Here is a 21068-nt window from a genome sequence, read left to right on the forward strand (position 1 = left end):
AATCTCAACGGATCCTTCAGCGATCGTCACGTCCCCATCTAAAATACCCGACACCGTCTTCTTATTGGGGCTAACCAATTCACTTATACGAAACGCCCCGAAAAAAGCTAAAACAAAAGCTGCTGTAAATAACGCCGTTTCGAATTCAGAACTGCACAACTCCGGTAGTTTATCCACCAGGGCGGAAAGGAGTTCAAACGTAACCGGCCGCCGAGAATCTTTTGTAACTGGATTGGACTTAAAACCCCGCAAAGCTAACCGCACCCTAAAATCTTTTGTGATATCGGATTCACCCCTTAATTTAAATAAAAACGCCAAAGCTGTCACCTTTTTGGCCATAGCCGGGGGGGACACCCCCGCCGCGCCATTGGATACCATGAAATTAAATAGCAGACACAACCTATCCGCATCTGACCGAGAGCCTCCCACTTGAGCAGCCAACGTATCCCATTGATTCCATACTGCCGCATACGCTGATCTAGTTCCTTCAGTCAATGACCGAGACATCCATTCCTCTATCTTCCGAACGGGATATCCCATAACTCCTGAGGGCAAGGAATCCCGAATTGCGTCGCTCCAGGCACGAGGTTTCTGAAACGTTGCCACTGAAATCGAGAAAGCGCATCCGCTACATCATTCTCGGTTCCAGGCAAATGCGCCGCATGTATGAACATGTTATAGCGTAGGCAAACCAGAACCAAGTACCTCAGTAGCCGAATTACCGGGACCGAAGAAGCTGACACCTGGTTAATAGCCGTGACCACCCCCAAGTTATCACAATTGAACTTAATCTTTTTATTAGCCAGCCGCGAACCCCATATTACTGCCGCCACCACTATGGGAAAAAGCTCCAAGAGCATCAGATTTTTGGTAAACCCAGCTAGTATCCACTCCTCAGGCCATTCCGCCACACTCCAGCTACCTGCAAAAAATGCCCCGTACCCATGAGCGCCCGCCGCGTCGGTGAAAAGCTCCAGGTCATGATGCAAAATGCTGTCTTCCATCCAAACCGCTCGGCCATTAAAGCTGGAAAGGAAAACCTTCCACATCTGTAAATCATCTCTATGCTCCCTGCGCAAACGCACCCGATGATGTGGAGAGGATACTCCCGCGGTCGCCATTGATAATTTTCTACACAAAATCCGCCCCATTGGGATGATCCGGCACGCAAAATTTAATTTACCCAACAATGATTGGAGCACGTGCAAAGTGACCTTCTTGTGTGATAGTACCTCCTCAATGACCCCCCGCAAATCATCCACTTTATCTTTGGGTAACCGGCATTCCATTGCCACTGTATCTATCACTATACCTAAGAATCTAATCTCTGTCTGAGGACCCTCTGTTTTTTCCTCCGCTAGCGGGATACCGAAGCTTGCGCAAATCTGTCGCATGGTTGCCAATAAGTATTGGCATGTCTGGGAATCCTTCTCACCCATGAACAAGAAGTCATCCAGGTAGTGTATTACAGATCCTACCCCGGACTCTTCCTTTACCACCCACTCAATGAAGGAGCTAAACTTTTCAAAGTAAGAGCAAGATATGGAACAGCCCATAGGAAGGCAACAATCAACGTAATAATTGTTGTTCCAAAAACATCCCAACAGATGAAAACTATCCCTATGCACCGGGAGCAGCCGAAAAGCCGCTTCCACGTCCGATTTGGCCAATAATGCGCCCTGCCCCAAACGCCTCACCCACCGCACTGCCACATCAAAAGACGTGTAAGCCACTGATGAATCCACAGGGTCAATGCCGTCATTCACGGACCTGCCCCTGGGATGTGATAAGTGGTGGATGAGGCGAAAGGACCCCGGCTCCTTCTTGGGCACAATGCCCAAAGGGGAGACAACCAAATCATCCAGAGGAAGGGACACGAAAGGTCCGGCCATCCTGCCCAACCTAACCTCTTTTTCCAATTTTAATGATACAACCGTCTCGTGGCCCGATACCGACTTCAGATTCCGAAAGGGGGGGGGGAGGAGCGAAAGGCTCCCGAACTAGGAATACGAAAACCTTCGGCAAAACCACGACGCAAGAATTCAGCATTTTCAACATCTGGGTATCTATTTAAGTACCGTTCCATCTTTTGAAGCATCACTGGGGTCCTCCCTTTTTCTGGAAGATTCTCCCCCTTTGCTCTTCCCTTGTTTGTAACAACGCGATCCCGGGTGACTCCCCCCGCAATTGGCACACTCATGTTTAAACCGACAGGAGGAACCGAACTTGCATGATGAGTCATTGAACTTCCAACAAACTCCCGGTCGCTTACTGGCCAGCTGCCCTGAACTACCGGAGCTGCTGGCCCCCCCTTGAAAGGACTGAGAACCCTTACTAGCCGGAATCATAAGTTTCATCCAGAGGATGACATCCTTATGGTCCCACCTAATCTCTGGACGTACTGCCTTACGCTGTCTGAACTCTTCATCATAACGGAGCCATGAATTGCCTCCGTATGACCGATAAGCCTCACTTATGCTATCTTGGTAGCCAAACAAAGCCGAACAACATTCGGGCTGTTTCTCTCCTATCACACTCGCCAAGATGGCGAAAGCTTGAGACGAATTCTGATGCGTCCGCGGTATAAGCCTATACCCCCTGCGCTCCTCCTCCTCTTTTTTGCTCTCATCCGGCTTTCCTCTGTCTAAGTTAAACTTAGCTAGCTGTAACAAGGAAAAAATCTCGACGTATTCTCCCCGCCAGATTTTTTCCTTTACCTCCTTCTTCAAATGTGTGCCTAATAATGCCTCCAGGCACAAGTAGACTTCACTCTTCGCCGAATCAGATAACCTAACCGTGTCCACTTCCTTCTGAGCTACCGTAGTGACTTCTCCCGTGACCAAAGTGGGGGCTTCAACTGTTGGAGCCGACACTGTCACTGTCGATGCCACCGGCCCAGTCTGCAAGGAGGGGACCCCTACCGATACTGGGTGTGCTGCAACTACAGGCGCTGCCGCTGGCACAGTTGCCACTGTAGGCCCAAAAAACGGTGCCATTACAGGTACTGATTGTGCTGTGACTGCCTGGGGTACCCAAGCCGCGACGGGAGACACTGCATTAGCTACGCTGGCCCCCTGCAATGCATCCCGAATTCCCATAAGAAGTGTGTTTACAAAGGACAACGCTGGTGCGACCGCGATGTCCCCTGCCGCCTGCGGGGGTACCAACCCTCTAGCATTAGCTAACGCTACCACACTGTTATCTACCGCATTGTGTGCTGTGGGAAGTGAATGAATTAAATTAATCTCACCTGGCTGCACCGGACGTCCGTCCCGACCAGCCGAACCCCTGGATCGCACTGAACCCCTGTCGTCGAGATCCTCCTCCGACTGAGATGACGCTTCTTCGTTATGCGACTCATTGCCACGTCCCGGCTGACTGGCTGGAGCAACCGGCACCAGCCCGCTTCGACTGTTGGAAGACCCTCTACTGGACGAAGAATGGTGACTCCGCGCACCCTTGGTGCCCGAGCCGCTGCTCTCTCTGATACTCGACCCTCGAGCGTGAGATTGGGCCTTTCCCTTCCTCTGGGCCCCTTTAGCTCCTTTTCCTTTTCCGGATGCCTGCTGTTGGGTAGCTCTGGCCTGTCCCTGGCTAGGCCCAGCCGTGGCTGCTGCACCTCCTGAGGAACTCCTGTGCCCCTGCCGTTTTCCCGCTTGTAAGGCCTGGTGCACATTGCTGGGACCTGCTAGCACGGGCTCCTGCTCATCCTCTGGTGCCCTGCCGCCTGTATCGCTCCTCTCCACCTCTGACCCACCTGCTTCTCCTGATGCCTCCGCCCCTTGTCCGCTCCCTGCTGCCGCCGTAGTTTGGCCCTTGCGGGGTTTCGCTGGCCGCTTGGGGGTAGGTGCAGGAGGGGATGCTATGGGGCTTCCTGAGCGCCGTGTAGGCCGCGGGGATGCTGCGGGACTCAGCCTGTCGGGCGGGCGAGTCACCCGCCTCCCGTCATGGCCGCCATCTGCAGGGAGACCCACTGGGGGCCCCGCGATTCCGCTTCTGTCCGCACCAGTCGGAGTAGCTCCTCCACCGTGTCCGCCATGACGCACTTCTTTTTCCCCGCAAGCAAGACACGTCCTGTCTCCTTGCTGTCCCCCGAGCGTCTGCCGCTCAAGACGTCACTTCCTCCTGACGTAACTTCCTCCCGCCTCCTGTCCTGGGCCTGCCACCAGCGCGCATTACCCGGCCGCCTCCTACCGCTCCGCCCACAACATTAACCCCCTCACAGCGAGCCAGCACTATCATGGGGCCCTACACTCCACGCCGCTGCGCTTATCTCGCTACAGGCCATCTGAAGGCTGAGCTATGTGGCACCAGTACAGAGCGCAAGCAATTCTAAGGGCCAGCAGGTACTGATCTAATATATTGGCAGGTTGGCAGGTTGGTTGATTCTTGTGGTGGGCTGGTAGTATTCGGTTAATCCTAGTGCCAGACTGGTAGTGATCAGTCAAATCTGGTGACAGACATGGAGTGATCGACATTCCTAGTGCTAGACTGATGGTGATCAGTCGATTCTAGTGGCAGACAGGCAGTGATTGGTTGAACCTAGTGCTAGGCTGGTAGTGGTTGGTTGATCGTAGTGACTGGCAGACAGTAATTGGTCGGTTCTAGTGGCAGGCAGGCAGTACATTGGTACATTGGTGCATTGTTTCCCTCCTGCCATCTAGTGGGAAGCAGCTGTGTCATGCCTTCCCACATAGAAACAGCACATAGCAGTGCATTATGAAAAATCTTTCAGTTAAAATGTGTATAGTGTGAACTAAGCCATAGGAAAACATGGGCATTACTATGAAAATCAGTTGACCTTTCAGTTTTAACTGAGTGCAACTGATTAAGTGTAAATGGGGCCTAATCCTTACAGGTGACACTTATTATAATAAGAGACTTATCAGTCCTCAAAGCATACCTTCATCCTAAACATATCGAGCTCTATTCATAAAACTTTACCGCAAGTTTTCCGCTCAAAACAGCGGACTTTCCCGACCATTTAGCAAAGTGGGCATTCATAAAAGCTGTTCCCGCATGAAAATCTACAATCCCCCAGCAGAGCGAGAAATTTCCACCTTCTGCGGTGTTTTTCTAGATTTATCTAGAAAAAAGTAACAAAATGGCCATTCATAAAGATTAGAGGAAGCGGTATGAGGACGGGAAATACCGCTTCCTCGAAACCTGCGGATTACATACAAGTGAATGGGACAGACCTCCCAGAGAGAGCAGTGCACGGAGGGACTCTGCCGGGGTAAGTGTTTCCGCATGCATTCCGAAAGCTTACCGCCAGCCTTCAGCGGGAGAGCTCCGCACTTGCATCGCAGCTGGCAACATTTTTTTGAATGACCACCCAGAAGTCTAAAATACCGCTGCGGTATTTTTCCTCCAGGAGTTTTTTCGCCACAACTTTTTTATGAATAGAGCCCATCATGAGAGAGAGAGAGAGTTGAGCATATGCTTACAGCATCTCCCAGTGTCTGCATCTGTTTGCCCGTTATCCTCCCTGTTCAAAGGGTCCTGGTCGGCACCCTGTGACCCTCACATACTATGCTGTGCATGCGCAGTTTGTCCGCCGTGTACGTTTTGGTGTTGGAGTGCGCACGTAAAGCACTTGGAGTTCCACTTCCTAGCAAGCGCGGTCACAAGGCACTCAAGCGGACATACTGTGCATGCACAGTGTAGTATGTCTGGGTCAGAGGGCACCGACCAGGACACTTAGAATGGGGAGGGAAACAAGCAAACAGAGGCAGACGCCGGGCCACGGGAGGAGCAGTAAGCAAATGTACAACTCCCCTCACACACAGATCCTCAATTTGAGGATATGTTTCGGACCAAAGTATCCTTAAAAGGAAATATCAGGCATTTGTGAAAATGTGATCTACTTACCTGTTGCTTCCTCCAGCCCCTCCAGCCCACCTGGTCTCCCAGGGTCACCTCGGTTGCAGATGCCGACCCAGCGAGTCTGCACAGAATGCTCCCAGCTACATGAGCGTGATCCCGCAGGCGCAGAAGATACCGACCTCGCCGGGTCGGCATCTGCAACTGAGGTGACCCTGGGAGACCAGCTGGGAGCGGAGCTGCGGTGAGGGACACAGTCTTCCAGGGTCTGGGGGAAGCAACAGGTAAGTAGATTACATTTTCTTTAAAATACCTGATGTTTCCTTTAACCCTCACTGACCACTGTTATCCCCATTTTCCTAGCTGAGAGACTACATTAGTCCCCCTTCTGAACCATGTCCCCTGATGAGGCAATCCTATGCTTCCCTTAAGGCCCCGTTCACATTACAAACGCGGACCGCCACGCATGCGGACCGCAACGCGTACGAATGCACGCCATCCGCGTTTGTATGCGTTGCGTGGCTGATCCCATCACTGAAAAGTGAATGGGACAGCCACGCGTTTTGGCAAAAAATGCATGCAGCATGCGTTCCTGGACCGCACAGGTCCGGAACGCATGCAGTGTGAACATCAGACAGTGCACTCTATGCACTGTCTGATGTCGTGCGTGTCGGCCTCCTGCACGTGTTTCCAAAACGCGGCTGGAAACGCGTGCAGTGTGAACGGGGCTTTACTCTTTCAAGTGGCCCCCCTCCCCATCTGACACCTAAAGCCTCATCTACACGGGTAGATGAGGCCTGATCCGGCGGGATCGCCTCTTCCGCGTCCCCGCCGAGGCCCCGCTCGCCGCGTGTGCGCCGAATTTGATTCCCCGCTTGTCTTCCACTCGATTCCCTGCCATTGTCTCCTCGCGGGGAGCGAGCAGAGAATCGGCGGTGGGGAGATCCGTCCTATCGGGTCTTATCAATCGTGCCGCATCAGCGGCTCGATTGATAAGGAACATCGCCGCCGCATCTGTAGATGTGGCTTATAACCTGGCTTTCAGCAGTGTTTACATAGGGCAACACTTCAGCATTGACCAGCTATCCCCTGACCTGATTACAGCAGCAATGACATCTGATCAGGTCAGGTGACAACTGGACATAGCTGAGGTGTCACCCTATGGAAACACTGAGAAGCATCACAGCATTGCCTCAGCAGGGGATACTGTTCAGAAGGGGGGGGGGGGAGCACTACAGTGTCAGCTAGGAAAAGGAGGGGGAGGATCAATTAGGGTCCCAAGGCTCTCTGTCTCTCTGCAGTCACTTACTTTGTCCCTGTACTTGGCTGAGGCTGCAGATCTCGCTGGCTGCAATGCAGGTCTGTGTAGCTGCACGCTGTCCAGTAATGTAAGTTAAATAGGAATAGCATGGTAGCACTGGCATCTTTAAAAGTCCCGGGCACAGGCACCAGCTGAACCAATAGACATGGGGAGGGGGGATGGGGCAGAGCTGTAGCCTGCAGCAATCATCCTAAAGCCATTTGTTTGCAGCATTCCGTTCTGCTCTCCTCACCACTCGGCTGTCACTGTCACGTTACTAATAGGACCTTTGCCCGCACCATGTGAGAGGAAGGGGGACAGAGCTTTTCATGCTTAGCCTAGCTCTGCTTTCTCTTCCTCCCTCCCCCCTACACACTTTGAAGTAACCAAACTGTCTCCCATAATAGCTCCCGGCGGCTACTGAGTGCAAATATAAACAAAGCCAGCCGGGACAGTGCCACTCTCATCTACCTGACACCCCCGCCTTTAGCCTGCTCGCAGCTGAAAGGCAGTGCTGCGTCCTGACTCCCCGTGTGTAATAATGTATACAGTGGTAGGCGGGGAGTCGGACGCTCGCTGTGCGGCTGACATCTGATGCAGGCGGCCAGATTAGTTATCTCCTGTAGTGCTCTGCCACTCTTTCTCTGCGTAGGGGCACATTCAGGACCCGCCCCTGTCTTATAAGCCCGCCTATAGGCACGTGCCTAGAGATCCTTATGGGAAATCCGGCCCTGAGAATAAGCGAGCTTTCGGCTTTGCAGCCTTCGTCGGGCTTAAATCCTGTTTGCTTGCAGGCGGCTGATCTAACCATCATTACTATTTTGTTGTTTTTCTTCCTATCACTCTTCGTTATTGAGGCCTTAACCACCCTGGCGTTCTGATAAGATCGCCAGGGAGGCTGCGGGAGGGTTTTTTTTTAATAAAAAAAAAACTATTTCATGCAGCCAACTGAAAGTTGGCTGCATGAATGCCCACTAGATTGCGCTCCGGAGGCGTTCTTCCGATCGCCTCCGGCGCCCAGAATAAACAAGGAAGGCCGCAATGAGCGGCCTTCCTTGTTTTGCTTAGATCGTCGCCATAGCGACGAGCGGAGTGACGTCATCGACGTCAGCCGACGTCCTGACGTCTGCCGCCTCCGATCCAGCCCTTAGCGCTGGCCGGAACTATTTGTTCCGGCTGCGCAGGGCTCGGGCGGCTGGGGGGACCCTCTTTCGCCGCTGCTCGCGGCGAATCGCCGCAGAGCGGCGGCGATCGGGCAGCACACGCGGCTGGCAAAGTGCCGGCTGCGTGTGCTGCACTTTATTCCATGCAAATCGGCCCAGCAGGGCCTGAGCGGCAGCCTCCGGCGGTGATGGACGAGCTGAGCTCGTCCATACCGCCAGGTAGGTCATCTCTACATGTGAATCTCGCTCTTCTCCAGGCTCGTCTTATATTTGTTAGGGTAGCCGCGTTCTCGAAATCTATTTGCCAATCCTTCAGATTCTTTTTCAAATGTCTCATAAAAGAAACAATTCCGCCTTAACCTGAAGAACTGGCCAACTGGGATATTTCTCCTCGTCATAGATGTATGGTAAGAAGAATAGTTTAATAGGCTGTTTACAGTTGTTGTTTTGCGATAGAGGGTGGTGTTAAGATGTCCATCTTTATCTTTGGTGATACAGAGGTCCAGGAAATTCAGTGTGTTACAAGAAACATCAAATGTAAGAAATATATTCAAATTGTTGGAGTTCAGTATGCGCATGAATTCTTGTAGGTAGTCCTGAGAACCTTGCCACAGTATGAGGATGTGGCCTATGAAATGATGCCACCCCGCAATAGCGGGGTGTAATCCCTCCGGAGATAACACCCACACACACTTCCTCTCCCACCATCCTAAAAATAGGTTGGACACTGAAGGGGCACACTTGGTGCCCATGGCCACACCCTCTACTTGAAGATAATAAGCATTGTTGAAGAGGAAGTAGTTGTGTTTTAGCATAAAATCTAAAAGCTGTAATAACAATAGATTCCTTTTTCGGTTTCTGGTGACTCCATGTCTAAAAAATATTTTACTGCCCGAAGGCCATGTTCATGTGAGATATTTGAATACAGGCTTTTTACATTGTGGCTAAAGATCTTCTGTATTTAGCAGAATATACTGAATTTTAATGAGGATGTCAGTAGAGTCTCAGATATATAAATCCAAGGAGGCAACGTGGGGTTGGAAAAAGAAATCAATAAAGGAGCAGCACTTCTCATTGAGGCTGCCGATTCCCGACACTATCAGCCGACCCGGGGGATTCTGGCTATTTTTGTGGATTTTCAGAAGTAAAGAGAATGTTGGAGTGACAGGTTTGTCTACCCACAAATATTTATATTCTTTATCTGTAATTATATTTTCATGTGAACCCTCCTCCAGGAGGAATATTAGTTCCCTCTGGAATCCCTCTGTAGGGTTGCCCGATAGCTTCTTGTAAAAATTTTAATTGTTGAGCTGTCTATATACTTCACTCTCATATTGACCTCTTGGCCATACCACCACGTTGCCTCCTTTAGCCACCTCCTTGATGATTATATCAGATCTTTTTGAGAGATCTATCAGGGCTTGCCTCTCCTGTTGTGAGAGGTTGTCTCTATTTATCTCTCTCTTTACTGTTTGTGATTTGCTGTATTTCAGAGGAAACAACATAAAAAATATTTGTATCTGTGGACAGGCTCTGAGTGAGGGTAAAAATTTAGATGCCGGTCTGAATGGAGTACTACTACTTATCACTGTTTGTGCAGTCTGTTTATCCAATATTGTCATGAGATCTAGAAAAGTACTTTTGTCCTGTTCATCCAATCTCAATTAACTAAGGGGGAGTAGGTTCATCTGATGTATGGTATAATTTCTTAAGCAGTAACCTCCTACAAAATAAATATAAATCCTTAATAATTCCGAGCGGATCACACCTATTGGTTGGAGAAAAAGTTAAACCCCTTTTAAGTAAACCCTCCTTGCCTTAGTTCTTCCAATCTTCCCAGATGACTCAAAGTGCTGTTTTCAAAATCAGACTCATTAAGATCACATATTAAGATATGTGATGAACTTTATGGTCTCCAATTTAGGACCTTTTATATATTGCTACTATGCACAAGCACCTTAATCACTGAATTTGCACATTTTTTCAATACCAGATAAAATTTTTGAATAGAATGCTTTTTTAAATAGATATTGGTCATTTTCGTTCTTTGGTTACAAGGGCCCCAAAGCTCACAAACTTGGTAATTGTGTGTCAATGTAACAAAAACAGCCACCAAACACATATTACTTCCACAAACGTGAATCAATTTGATTGGAATTCCACAAGAAAGACCAATACAAAGTGGTGTACACCAGGTGAGAAGTGGAACGAAAATCGTACATGATTCCAAACATTTTTTACAAATAAATAACTGCAAAGTGGGATGTGCGTAATTATTCAGCCCTCTTTGGTCTGAGTGCAGTCAGTTGCCCATAGACATTGCCTGATGAGTGCTAATGACTAAATAGAGTACACCTGTATGTAATCTAATATCAGTACAAATACAGCTGCTCTGTGACGGCCCCAGAGGTTGTCTAAGAGAATATTGGGAGCAACAACACCATGAAGTCCAAAGAACACACCAGACATGTCAGGGATAAAGTTATTGAGAAACGTAAAGCAGGCTTAGGCTACAAAAAGATTTCCAAAGCCTTGAACATCCCATGGAGCACTGCTCAAGTGATCATTCAGAAATAGAAGGAGTATGCCACAACTGTAAACCTACCAAGACAAGGCCGTCCATCTAAACACACAGGCCGAACAAGGAGAGCGCTGATCAGAAATGCAGTCAAGAGGCCCATGGTGACTTTGGACGAGCTTCAGTGATCTACAGCTCAGGTGGGGGAATCTGTCCATAGGACAACTATTAGTGGTGCACTGCGCAAAGTTGGCCTTTATGGAAGAGTGGCAAGAAGAAAGCCATTGTTAAAGAGTAACTGTCAGGCAAAAACAAGTAATTTTGATCTATGTTCCCCTATGTTAAACAGTGTGGAAGGAAGCCAAATATCAATACTGAAGTTAAAAAAAAACTCTCTTACTTTATTGTGGGCTGAATAGCAGCCTTCCTTATCTCCAGGCTGTTTAGGATGACGCATCAGACTGTAAAAGCCACAGTCAGCCTGCAAAGCAGTATGGGAAGGTCTTACTTCCTCTCTACTGCCCTCCCTGCACCACCCCTTCATTTCCCTATCCAGACAACGGACACCCCGAGTGACAGCTGCAGGCTGCCTGCGGCAACCCCCCCAAATCCTACCCACACCCCCCACGAGTGACACCCGCCCGCGATCGGCGGCACTAGCCCCCCCCCGCGAGTGACACCGGCGATCGCAATCGCTCGCAAAACAACCGACATCGCAAGCAAAACGACTGACTTCGCAATCGCAAGCAAAACGACTGACATCGCAATCGCAAGCAAAATGACGGACATCGCAATCGCTCGCAAAACGACCGACATCGCAAGCAAAACGACCGACATCGCAATCGCAAGCAAAACGACCGACATCGCAATCGCTCGCAAAACGACCAACATCACAAGCAAAACGAACGACATTGTAATCGCAAGCAAAACGACTGACTTCGCAATCGGCCGCAAAACGACCGACATCGCAATCGCAAGCAAAACGATCGACATCGCAAGCAAAACGACTGACTTCGCAATCGCAAGCAAAACTACTGACATCGCAATCACAAGCAAAACGACTGACATCGCAATCGCTCGCAAAACGACCGACATCACAAGCAAAATGACTGACTTCGCAATCGCAAGCAAAACGACCGACATCGCAAGCAAAATGACTGACTTCGCAATCGCAAGCAAAACGACCGACATCGCAATCGCTCGCAATACGACCGACATCGCAAGCAAAACGACCGACATCGCTATCGCAAGCAAAACGACCGACATCGCAATCGCAAGCAAAACGACTGATTTCGCAATCGCAAGCAAAAACGACTGACTTCGCAATCGCAAGCAAAACGACTGACATCGCAATCGCAAGCAAAACGACCGACAGCGCAATCGCAAGCAAAACGACCGACATCGCAATGGCTCGCAAAACGACTGACATCGCAAGCAAAATGACCGACATTGCAATCACAAGCAAAACGACCGACATTGCAATCGCAAGCAAAAGGACTGACATCGCAATCGCTCGCAAAACGACCGACATCGCAAGCAAAACGACCAACATTGCAATCGCAAGCAAAACGACCAACACTGCAATCGCAAGCAAAACGACCGACATCGCAATCGCTCGCAAAACGACCGACATCGCAAGCAAAACGACCGACATTGCAATCGCAATCAAAACTACCGACAATGCAATCGCAAGCAAAACGACCGACATCGCAAGCAAAACGATCGACATCGCAATCGCAAGCAAAACGACTGACTTCGCAATCGGCCGCAAAACGACTGACTTTGCAATCGCAAACAAAACGTCCAACATTGCAATTGCAAGCAAAACGACTGACATCGCAAGCAAAACGACCGACATCGCAATCGCTCGCAAAACGCCTGACATCGCAAGCAAAACGACTGACATCGCAATCGCAAGCAAAACGACCGACATCGCAACCACCCGCAAATTGAATGACATCGCAATCATCCGCAACCCCCCCCCCCCCCGCGACTGACAACGCAATCGCTCACACAGCTCCCCCCACCCCAACTGACAGCGAGATCGCACGCAACCCAGACATGATCGCTCCCCGCTGAGTGCCTAATACACACGATGCGTTTTCCCTGCTCGATCCGCGGGTCGATTAGATTATTTCCAACATGCTCGATTCGGATTTCGATCGTTCCTGCCGTCGATTTGGCATAATTAACATGTTGGAAATAATCGAATCGATCCCGATTGACCCGCAGATCGAGCGGGAAAACGCATCTTGTGTACCGAGCATAAGACCAGAGACTGGTAGGAGTGTCTGAGGGCTGGGACTTGGGAGGGCTAATGTATAATTAATCAGGAAGCAGGGTAAGGGAGGATATGACATCACAATTGGCTTCAGACAAGACAGACAAACATGGAACCTGCCATGAGCTGTCAGGAGCATCATTCTCTGCATATACTATACAAAAATTCTGTGAAATCCAAATGTGGACAGTGAAATGCATATGTAATGTAAGTACAGCCAGTATTTAGCTACTGATATATGTGTTTTTTGTCTCTGAGACCCTATACCTAACAGCTCCTCTTTAACAGAAAAGCATAAGAAGTCCCATTTGCAGTTAGCCACAAGCCATGTGGGGGACACAGCAAACATGTGGAAGAAGGTGCTCTGGTCAGATGAGACCAAAATTGAACTTTTTGGCCAAAATGCAAAACGCTATGTGTGGCGGAAAACTAACACTGCACATCACTCTGGACACACCATCCCCACTGTCAAATATGGTGGTGGCAGCATCATGCTCTGGGGGTGCTTCTCTTCAGCTGGGACAGGGAAGCTGGTCAGAGTTGATGGAAAGATGGATGAAGCCAAATACAGGGCAATCTTGGAAGAAAACCTCTTGGAGTCTGCAAAAGACTTGAGACTGGGGCGGAGGTTCACCTTCCAGCAGGACAACGACCCTATTTATTTTATTTATTTATTATTTATTTATTGTATTTATAAAGCGCCAACATATTATGCATATTACGCATAACATAAAGCCAGGGCAACAATGGAATGGTTTAAAACAAAACATATCCATGTGTTAGAATGGCCCAGTCAAAGTCCAGATCTAAATCCAATCGAGAATCTGTGGCAAGATCTGAAAACTGCTGTTTACAAACGCTGATAATAATTACGCACACCCCACTTTGCAGTTATTTTTTTTTTTAATGTTCGGAATCATGTTGTCAGTAATTCTGCGCTTATCAGCTCAATCGCGGTTTCCTCCGCTGGCAGCGCATCTGGGACTTCAGGTGCGGCTGCCCGCATTGTCAGGAATGGTGTCAGCAGCATTCATGCGGAGATCCGGCTGCATGATTCTCAAACTGCAAATGAGGGTGGACACATGCGTTGTCGGCGAGGCCCTTCTTATACTCTAAGGAAGCGTGTCAGCTGATCACCTGTTAGCTGACACGCATGGCTCCACCTCCGGTTCCTGATTGGCCAAGCTGCTTAGGGGCATGGTTGCCTGCTTACCCAGGCTATTTAAGAGCTGTGCTGACACTTGCTTACTGTCTGCTCTAGCTAACACTTCGCAGTGAAGGCTTCAGACCTTAGTCAGATCCGTGTGTGCTTTGAACCGGCAGGACCCCGGGGATTTCACACTAGCTCAGGAATAAATATATATTATTGTGATTGTATTATTTGACCTCTGCCTTGCTCTTACAACTCTTTTGTCTAACGATTCTGTACCTTAGCCTAATCTGATTTGTTGCCGACCTCTGCCTGTATACTTACTCTGATCTTGCCTGCCGATTTTGTACCTTATCTGTCAGATCTGTTACCGACCCGAATTGTTGACCATTCTATACATCTGTACCAGTGACAGTATTGCCTTCTGCTGTCACTGGCTGTAAGACATTTCCCCTGTTGGGAACATCTGATTATTGACGATCTTCTTGTGCCCTCATACACTGGCAGATCGTTACATTCTGATATTTGTTTGTCTGCTAGTGTTCCCACACACTAGCAGATCATTACACATGTATGGTTTTCATTCCACTTCTCACGTGTATACCCCTTTGTATTGGTCTTTCACGTGGAATTCCAATCAAATTGATTCATGTTTGTGGCAGTAATATGACATATGTGGAAAACTTCAAGGGGGCCGAATACTTTTCCAAACCACTGTATATATATATATATATATATATATAAGAGAGAGAGAGAGATTTTAACATATAGATATATCCACACTAGTGGCAAGATGGTAAATGATCGATATCAGATAGATATGAATCATTTACCAAATCTGTAATATGTATTGCCTGATAAAGTCCACCATGTAAACAAGTGTTACTCATTATTGTTATTGCATGTACTCCTTTAATAATGTTAAAGAGGAATTGCAACCAAGGACTGAACTTCATCCCAATGAGTAGCTGATACCCCCTTTCCCACCAGAAATATTTACCTTTTCTTGAACAGATCATCAGGCTGATATTGTGGTGAAACCCTTCCCACAGTGTGATGTCAGCACCTAGGTACTGACCTCACATTGTGTGAGCCTTGTTGCATCGTGGGAATTAACAGCTGTTTCCAACTGCCAAAAAAACAGCATCTCCTTCCATAGACATCACCAGCAGTAAAGATGCTCTCTGGGTTTCAACTATCACCTATATGCAGATGACACCCAGATTTACCTCCATACCACTGATCTCGCCACCACCACCATGGAGAAGGTATCCTCTGGTCTCTCAGCTATTTCATCGTGGATGTCTGCCAGGTTCCTAAAATTAAACCTGGATAAGATTGAGCTCCTAATCTTCCCGCCCCGTGCTGCTTCACCCCCCACTGACCTCTATGTCACTGTCAATGGCACAATCATTCATCCACCCACACAAGCCCGCTGCCTGGGTGTCACCCTAGACTCGGCCCTTTCCCTTCATCTCCCACATCCAAACCGTAGCTAGAGCCTGCTATTTCCACTTACGCAACATCTCCAAGATCCGGCCTTTCCTGACCCCAGACACTACCAAACTCCTTGTCCATGCCCTCATCATCTCCCGCCTGGACTACTGCAACTCCCTCTTGTCAGGCCTTCCTCAAAACCGCATCGCCCCCCTAAAATCCATCATGAACGCAGCAGCCAGACTCATCTACTCCTTCCAACGCTCTGTCTCCACAACTCCCCTACGCAAATCCCTTCATTGGCTTCCAATTCACTTCAGAATCAGCTTCAAGATCCTATGTTTGGCATACAAATCCTTACACAAGTCCTGCCCAACCTACATCTCTGACCTGGTCAACAGATATACACCTGGCCGCCCACTTCGCTCCTCCAACGACCTCCTCTTAACCACCCCACGCATCTCGCACTCCCATGCCAGACTGCAGGACTTCACTAGAGCTGCCCCTATCCTGTGGAACTCTCTCCCGCTGCCCATCAGGCTCGCTCCCACCTTCAACATCTTCAAAAAAGCACTCAAAACTCACTTCTTCAAGGAGGCCTACATCAACTCAACACTACCCTAATCCTTTCTGCCAATAACTTCTTGATGCACCCCCTCCTTTTGTGTCACCAGCTCCTCCCTCTAGATTGTAAGCCTTTGGCAGGGCCCTCTTCCCTTGTGTATCATACTTGACTGTGTGCACTTTACCCAGAATTTGGAACTGGTAATTTTTTACCACTACCATTCCAGTTTATGATCTGGCATTGTACTATTATCTGCATTGTGTTGTGTATCTTATTGCTATTACCTGTATTGTTGTATCTATGGTCTGTTACCTGTATTGTTCTGTCAACCCTGTTATCATTGTCTGTAAGCCTATTTATTGTACAGCGCTGCGTAATATGTTGGCGCTATATAAATCTAATAAATAATAATAATAATAATAAAGATGTCACCATGTGACACATTTTAGAATGTGCAGGTCCTTCTCAAAAAATGTGCATATTTTGATAAAGTTCATTATTTTCTGTAATGTACTGATAAACATTAGACTTTCATATATTTTAGATTCAGTACACACAACTGAAGTAGTTGAAGCCTGTTATTGTTTTAATATTGATGATTTTGGCATACAGCTCATAAAAACCCCAAATTCCTATCTCAAAAATTAGCATATTTCATCCAACCAATAAAAGAAAAGTGTTTTTAAAACAAAAAAAGTCAACCTTCAAATAATTATGTTCAGTTATGCACTCAATACTTGGTCGGGAATCCTTTTGCAGAAATGACTGGATCAATGCGGCGTGGCATGGAGGCAATCAGCCTGTGGCACTGCTCAGGTGTTATGGAGGCCCAGGATGCTCCGATAGCGGCCTTAAGCTCATCCAGAGTGTTGGGTCTTGCATCTCTCAACTTTCTCTTCATAATATCCCACAGATTCTCTATGGGGTTCAGGTCAGGAGAGTTGGCAGGCCAATTGAGCACAGTAGTACCATGGTTAGTAAACCATTTACCAGTGTTTTTGACACTGTGAGCAGGTACCAGGCTGTGCTGAAAAATGAAATCTTCATCTCCATAAAGCTTTTCAGCAGATGGAAGCATGAAGTGCTCCAAAATCTCCTGATAGCTAGCTGCATTGACCCTGCCCTTGATAAAACACAGTGGATCAACACCAGCAGCTGACATGGCACCCCAGACCATCACTGACTGTGGGTACTTGACACTGGACTTCAGGCATTTTGGCATTTCCCTCTCCCCAGTCTTCTTCCGGACTCTGGCACCTTGATTTCCGAATGAAATGCAGAAGTTGCTTTCATCCGAAAAAAGTACTTTGGACCACTGAGCAACAGTCCAGTGCTGCTTCTCTGTAGCCCAGGTCAGGCGCTTCTGCTGCTGTTTCTGGCTCAAAAGTAGCTTGACCTGGGGAATGCAGTACCTGTAGCCCATTTCCTGCACACGCCTGTACACGGTGGCTCTGAATGTTTCTACTCCAGACTCAGTCCACTGCTTCCGCAGGTTCCCCAAGGTCTGGAATCGGTCTTTCTCCACAATCTTCCTCAGGGTCCGGTCACCTCTTCTCGTTGTGCAGCGTTTTCTGACACACTTTTTCCTTCCCACAGACTTCCCACTGAGGTGCATTGATACAGCACTCTGGGAACAGCCTATTCGTTCAGAAATGTCTTTCTGTGTCTTACCCTCTTGCTTGAGGGAGTCAATGATGGCCTTCTGGACAGCAGTCAGGTCGGCAGTCTTACCCATGATTGCGGTTTTGAGTGATGAACCAGGCTGGGAGTTTTTAAAAGCCTCAGGAATCTTTTGCAGGTGTTTAGATTTAATTAGTTGATTCAGATGATTAGGTTAATAGCTCGTTTAGAGAACCTTTTCATGATATGCTAATTTTTTGAGATAGAAATTTTGGGTTTTCATGAGCTGTATGCCAAAATCATCAATATTAAAACAATAAAAGGCTTGAACTACTTCAGTTGTGTGTAATGAATCTAAAATATATATATAAGTCTAATGTTTATCAGTACATTACAGAAAATAATGAACTTTATCACAATATGCAAAGAAGGACCTGTAAATCAGGGAGAGGAAAAACTTTACAATGGGCAAACACTGACTAAATCATTTATAAGTAATTATTGTAAAAAGTAAGCACGTTTTTTTTTTCAATATGTTATTTTCAATGCAGTTCCTCTTTAAGCTACGTTGGCTGGATAATCGCTATTGTGGGTAAAATCTTAAATACCCTTTGATGCATATGCAATATATTTGTCAGGGATTCCCCATAATTGTATTTAATTGCTTTTCAAAAATCTAGTTGCAGTCAAAGCAGAAAGTGTCAAAAGATGTATGTACAATCTCAGTACATACAGTAGCAATAAAAAGTATGTGAACCCTTTGGAATTATATGGATTTCTACACAAATTGGTCATAAAATGTGATATGATCTTCATCTAAGTCACAACAATAGACAATCACAGTGTAACGATTGAGGATTTCCGTGGTCAGCGCACAAGATGCGCGCTGACACAGCGGAAATCCTCCACAAGCGTGTAATTAAATAGTACCCAGGTTAGGTGCAATGCACCGGTAGAGGGCAATTCCCACCAGCAGATGGAGCTGTGGAGTGCAGACGAGCACAGCCTCTGCACGGCCACAGGTACCAGATGGGAATTGTACGGATAAGGCAAAGTAGGGCATGATAGCCCTCTAAGAGAGAGAGCACAGAGACAGACTAAATGTGTGTTCCCCAATCTAGTCGCCACCCAGCGACGGTGAACACACATCCGCAAAAACAAAGCGGGAACGCAATCGCAGGAGAGAGGCGATTGCCAGAAGTGACACAAGGCTGATCAGAACAGAACACGAGAGTAGCAAAGGCACAGCAAACACCAATGAGAAGATAACGAAAATAACAAATGCTAGCTAAATGCGAACACCGCACTCATTCGCAACAGTGAACGCGTTTTAAGCCCGATCACCGCGCGTTAGGCGCCCAGTGATAAGCGAGTCACCCTAACTAACCAATGACAGACAAACACGAAAATAGAGAACGTGAACGCTTGCTAAACGGTTAACTCACCGAGCCTACAGCAAGCGTTCGTATCAGACAAGACAGACAAACGGAAAACAGGAATAGGGTAGATAGGATCCACCGCTCTTCCGCCAGAGCGAATGCGATCCGGGTTCAGGGATAGGACAGGAAGGATCCACTGCTCTTTCCGCCAGAGTGAGTGTGAACCAAGTACTGAAACAGAGCTAGCAAGATCCACTGCTCTTTTCCACCAGAGCAAGTGTGATCCAAGTACAGAAACAGAGCTAGCAGGATCCACTGCTCTTTTCCACCAGAGCAAGTGTGATCCAAGTACAGAAACAGAGCTAGCAGGATCCACTGCTCTTTTCCACAAGAGCAAGTGTGATCCAAGTGCAGAAACAGAGCTGGCAGGGTCCACTGCTCTTTTCCACCAGAGCAAGTGTGATCCAAGTACAGAAACAGAGTTAGCAGGATCCACTGCTCTTTTCCACCAGAGCAAGTGTGATTCGCACGGCAAGACAGACAGAAGGAGAAACCAGTAGCAACCACAGCTTCGGTAAAACTCCAAGACATGGACTAGAGAGATCCACTGCCACTAACGCTAGGGCAAGTGCGATCCAGGTACTGGACCAAACGATTCACCATCGCCAACCGCTGGCGACAGTGCAATCACAAGAACAAGACAAGACAGGCAATACAGATAAACTTTAACCTGACTGCACTAGAAGAGCTGCCTAGTGCAGTCCCAAGGAATTACTCTAAGATAATCTTTAGCAAACAAACAGGGCTGATACTCTAAGAGAGTTCATCAGTAACAAACCATGAAGGATGACAGCAAAGGATTCTGGGAGAACATGGTATTTATACTGCCAGCCTTCAAAGGAGGCAGCTAGGCAATTTGCATAACAAATGTATGCAAATTCCTCAGCAACAGAGCAGGTCTGAAACTTGCAAAGCTAAGACAGGTCTCTTCTCATGGGACATGGGAGACCAGGGTTTGAATCCTGGCTAGGTCAAGTACCTATTCAGTAAGGAGTTCAAGGCAAGACTCCCTAACACTGCAGGGTGGCCTCTTGAGTGTGTCCCAGTGGCTGCAGCTCTTGAGCGCTTTGAGTCCGACAGGAGAAAAGCGCTATACAAATGTTCGGATTATTCGGATTATTATTCTCCAGAGACCTGCAGCCCTCAGACTTAAGGAATGGTCAAACAGCTGTCTGTCTGTGCAGACAGCTGAGCGGATCATTACACACAGTCTGCTTAAACTAATATCACACAAATAATACAATATCTCCATGTTTTTATTGAACACACCATGTAAACATTCACAGTGCAGGTGGAAAAAGTATGTGAACCCCTAGACTAATGACGTCTCCAAGAGCTAATTGGAGTGAAGTGTTAGCCAGCTGGAGTCCAATCAATGAGATGAGATTGGAGGTGTTGGTTACAGCTACCCTGTCCTATAAAAAAGACACAACAGTTTTGGGTTTGCTTTTCCCAAGAAGCATTGCCTGATGTGAATGATGCCTCACACAAAAGAGCTCTCAGAAGACCTACAATGAAGAATTGTTGACTTGCATAAAGCTGGAAAGGGTTATAAAAGTATTTCCAAAAGCCTTGCTGTTCATCAGACCACGGCAAGACAAATTTTCTATAAATGGAGAAAGTTCAGCACTGCTGCTACCCTCCATAGGAGTGGCCATCCTGTAAAGATGACTGCAAGAGCACAGCGCCAATTTCTCAATAAGGTGAAGAAGAATCTTAGTGTCAGCTAAAAACTTACAAAAGTCTCTGGCATATGCTAACATCCTTGTTAG

The sequence above is a fragment of the Hyperolius riggenbachi genome, chromosome 2, assembly GCF_040937935.1.
Source record: "Hyperolius riggenbachi isolate aHypRig1 chromosome 2, aHypRig1.pri, whole genome shotgun sequence".
NCBI classification, from domain to species: Eukaryota; Metazoa; Chordata; class Amphibia; order Anura; family Hyperoliidae; genus Hyperolius; species Hyperolius riggenbachi.